Source organism: Pinus tabuliformis, chromosome 5_1 (assembly GCF_031772625.1).
Source record: "Pinus tabuliformis cultivar Carrire ecotype Pingquan chromosome 5_1, CPIR1, whole genome shotgun sequence".
Classification (NCBI taxonomy): domain Eukaryota; kingdom Viridiplantae; phylum Streptophyta; class Pinopsida; order Pinales; family Pinaceae; genus Pinus; species Pinus tabuliformis.
Window position 1 is genome coordinate 453,896,851 of NC_142305.1, and position 4,972 is coordinate 453,901,822.

The 4,972-nt window shown below is 33.8% G+C and overlaps 1 pseudogene; it reads left to right on the top strand.

Moving 5' to 3' along the window:
* The first annotated feature begins 3,735 nt into the window (after positions 1-3,735).
* On the top strand, positions 3,736-4,359 carry LOC149165448 (expansin-A10 pseudogene; annotated as a pseudogene).
* The last annotated feature ends 613 nt before the right edge of the window (positions 4,360-4,972 follow it).

The window sequence follows — 4,972 nt, forward strand, 5'->3', positions numbered from 1 at the left end:
AGGTCATCATCCTTGTTCTTTAAAATTATGATCTTTTTCTTATTGTGAGAAGTCTCATTAAGCTCACAAAGAAACCAAGAATACTCAAGGACTTCAACTCCAAGACCTGTGTGATTATGAACATTGTTGGAATGAAGGTTATGATAATTAGATCTAGAAATATTGCATATAATACTTTTGTACATGACAAAAATAACATGGATGAAATGCCTTCATACAAATATATTGGAATTAATATCCATCACAAGCTCATTTGAAACTATAGCATTTAGAGATGATGATTTTAGGTTCTAAGTCTTATTATGTGCTTGAAAAAATCGTAAATTAGGATACAATTAGTTATGAGATAAGAAGAAACTCTTCCTTTATACTCTTGATACTCTTGTTATGTCATAAGGATGTGATGTTTAGGGACAAAATATCTCTAAAGAATACTGGAGAGTGGTAGAGCATATCCAAAAGGAGTTTTGTAACTTATAATCTCAAATTAAACAAAATTCATAGTTGGAACCTAAGGTAATGTTGGTTCACCACCTTTTTATATTTTAGAGACAACCAATTAACAATTTGGGTAAGAGGAGATAATTAATTGAAGGATATACTATAGTCTACTAGTCAACTAATAGAGTAGTATACTATGCAATTGACCAAGTGGTTAATGGTTTGGTGAAGCAATTGACTAGAAAATAGTTGATCGAGTGGTAAAATACCAAGACCACTCACTAAGTGGTGAAAGGAATCGATTAAATAGTTAGGTAAAATTGACAAAGTGTTTAATGGTTTGGTGAAGCAATGAACTAGTAAAAATCATCAAGTGGTCAACTACCAAGGCCACTCACTAAGTGGTGAAAGGACTTGATTAAAATTGAGGAGTCAATTATCCAAAGAATAAAGTGTCACTTAGAACAACCAAATAGTAAATGAAACAACATAGATTTCATAGAAATGGTTGGAACTATCAATGCTTTTTTGGGGTCCAAATATTCCACAATTCAATGAAGTTGGTTGGATTTGGGTGCCATACATAAAGGACCCTATGGGTGAGTTGAATGACCATGGAGGTATATGGAAATCATTATTGTTTAATTGGTATACATTGTGATGTTCTGATCACAATGCATTGTGTTTTACTTTTGTAACAATTCATTTAGACACCACCCATTATCTTAGATTGTAATTACTCTTATGCCTATATTTTTTAGAATTTTTTTCATGTTGTATGGTTTCATGTTTAATCTCCAACACACAACCTATCCTAAATTCTTCATATAAATGAGTCTTTCCTCTATTGAGAGAACAAACATGATTAGGTATTTAATGTAAAGAACCACAAAAACAACTTGGATGACGAGAGGCTCCCTAACATTGCCTCAAACTGTATTGAAAACTACTACCACCTCAAGTGGAGAGACTTGGTTAAATCTCTAAGGAATCAGTAAAGTTGTTATTTTACTTGATATTAATAATTTAGAAATATTATTACCACTAAATTTAAGGAGGGTTCACAACGCAATAAAGAAATTATAGGGTAAAAGAAAATTAAGAAAATACAAGAAGGTGGTCAACCCTAATCTAAAAATAAAAAGTATTTATTGGATTTATTATTGCAACTAAGAAAATCAACAATACTAAAATAATAACAAACAGTTGGATTTTATTATTGCAACTAAGAAAATCAACAGTACTAAAATAACAAAAAATGCATTACTAAGGAAAATCAATAATACTAAAATAACAATAACCATATTATGAAAGAATAAGTAATCTTTACAACAATAATAATGTAAAATGTGAAAAACATTTTCTCTGAATGAACCCACGTATATCCAAATTGTATAATAATTTCAAAATGTGTCACAATCCAAACCTTCATCTTTTAAGTCATCAAACTTATAGAGATTTAAAAATTTCTCTAGGTAAAAATAAAATTAAAAGAAATTGAATAATCTACACAATTAACCAAATTAATTTTAAATGCATTGTAAGGCATTCCCCTGTGAGAAGAAGTCCCTCCCATGCCACTTGTTCTATTGTGGGACATGCATTCTAGTGTTAGACGATTAAAATAACCTCAGCCATCGGATTGAAGAAGTCTAGTATTGTTGGTTACAATTCGGTAGGAGCCTCTTCCTAGCATTTGGGAGCTTCTTCCTCTCATTTGTTCAACTTGTTGTTCATGGTGCTATAGTAAGACAACAAGAGTCCCAGAATTACAGCAATGAGGGTGAGCACATATGAAAAACAACCGATGGTTATCATTCCAAATCATTTGACGTTGGATTCTGTTAGAAAGGCACTGGGCATGGTTGCAAGGCCCATGGTTCATGGAAACAAAATTATAGTTCATGGAAAATGTATTTGGAAATTTGCAAACACATCGGTTTAGGAATATTTTCAAAGTAATGGAGGAAGGCTAGAAGCAACCTTTTTTTTTTTTGAAAAAAACCCTGGAGTCCCGTGTTTCTTGAAAATATTTTTGTTTCTCCTATTCATACTTAAATGAACTACAATCGACAGCAGAGGTCATCTAATTTACTGAGTTCACATGCTTACAAGTATTCTTCAAGGCATGTCTTCTTATATTTACCATTGTCATCTCTCCATCACCGTGCAAAGAGAAAAAAACAAAATAGAAACCTGATTGGCCCTTTGCTATGTTTTTGTTTCTTAGTGTTCAAATGCTTGAGAGGTTTTCTTTTGTAATTCTATGGGCCTAATAAATCTCCATCATCGCAAGATCCGACACGATTTGAGCAGGACAAAATTGGGTTGTTTGCTTTAGACACCATAGAATTTTGATTAGGCTTGTGTTGATCTTGATAATGAAGAGATCCTTTTTGAATGCTCATGGTTTCAAGTGCTTTAATGATTTCATTATTTCTATGAGAACTAGCCCCATTATATCTCAACAAAATATTTTATTATTTACGCTTGTGCCCATATGCAAGTTACACAATTTGTTTGTTGGGAAAATGATTATAAATGGACAAGTAATTATGTCTATCCAGATTATATTTGGAGAATAATTATTTATTCCAATGTTGGTTTCAGTTAATTAGATCTAGATTTATTTAATATATATTTTTCTTAATTGAATATTTTTTAAAACAAATCCAATTTAAACAGTTCTAAGGATTCTCCCAAAAATTTCTTTTATATGATTTCTACTGAAAAACTTTTCTTAATTCATTATAGATCACATAATCCTAAATACAATTCTAACTCTATTGTACTTGTTGCAAATTATTTAAATATTAATTTAAAAAATAATTCCTATTTTATTAATTCTAACGTGCTTGTTGTGTATAATTACGCCGTAAGGCATTCCCTCTTAAATAAACTTTGTTCTCTGCCGACGTGTCATTACTTTGCACCATTAGATGATATGTTAGACGATTGAGCAATGTTGAGTCATTTGATTACGATAGTTATAACTCCCTAACCGCCTGACCAACGCAAATTTAATCCTCCATAACAGTTTTTGCTTCGCTTCTGGTTTCGGCTTCGGGTCATCAATTGAGGTGGTCGGTGCAATCCTCCTCTGGAGCACTTTGATCTCTCAGAGCCCGTTTTTCAGTACATTGCTAAGTTTCGGGCTGGAGTCGTCCCTGTTCAATATGGAAGGTTTGTGAATTCTATTTATAGATGCTAGCTTTAGCATTGTTTAGAGTTTCTTGATGTGGGTTTTGAACTAGAGGCAGTGCTCTGTTAAAAGCTTGTTTTGTGTTTCTTGATATGGGGTTTGAATTGGTGTCGGTTTCTTGATTCAGGGTACCCTGTCAAAGAAAGGGCGGAATTCGTTTCACCATTAATGGTCATTCGTACTTCAATCTAGTCCTCATCACCAACGTTGGTGGAGCAGGCGACGTTGAGGCTATTTCTGTCAAAGGCACCAAGACTGGTGGGGGAAAAATTGGCAAAGCAACAGTTACCTCCTCTCGAGCACTTTGATCTCTCGGAGCCCCTTTTTCAGCACATTGCTAAGTTTCAGGCTGGAATCGTCCCTGTTCAATACAGAAGGTTTGTGGATTTTGTCTATATCTGCTAGCTTTAGCATTGTTTAGAGTTTCTTGATGTGGGTTTTGAACTAGAGGCGGTGCTCTGTTAAAAAGTTGTTTTGAGTTTCTTGATATGGGGTTTGAATTGGTGTCGGTTTCTTGATTCAGGGTACCCTGTCAAAGAAAGGGTGGAATTCGTTTCACCATTAATGGTCATTCGTACTTCAATCTGGTCCTCATCACCAATGTTGGTGGAGCAGGTGATGTTGAGGTTGTTTCTGTCAAAGGCGCCAAGACTGGCTGGCAGCCAATGTCCCGGAACTGGGGCCAAAATTGGCAGAGCAACAGTTACCTCCTCTAGGGCACTTTGATGTCTCAGAGCCCGTTTTTTAGCACATTGCTAAGTTTCGGGCTCGAATCGTCCCTGTTCAAAATCAATCATGGTTAAGAAAGAATAAATGAGAATTGACATCTTCAGGGGCTCAACAGAATAATGGAACACTGTAGGGGCACTGGGAAATGGAAAGATGAGAAAAAGTAAGCTTTTGAATACTCAAAGTAGATTATTGTATATAGACGTTGTTTAATGAGGTTACAATTTGGTTGGAATTTGTTATGAAATTTAAAAAAAATAAATTAATTTAATGTTTGAATGGCTTTGTATCTTTTATAGTGGAAAGCTTTTATTTTTTTATAGTGCAAATAGATTTAGCACCATTAATAACGTTGGGCTATCCAAAACCCTATAGTTTGAAATTTGACAGTAGTAACACATCAATAAATTTCTAGCCAGAATCATTTTTTTTATAACAGAAATGGATTTAGCACCATCAAGAAGCCTGGCTCTCCAAAACCCTAAATTTTGATAGCTATAATCTGGATTGCCTAAAAAATTTGCAAAATTTTCTTAAAATTATGCCAAAATTTCTATTATTTTCTGGGCGAAACCTTGGCCTCGTTAGATTATGACATTG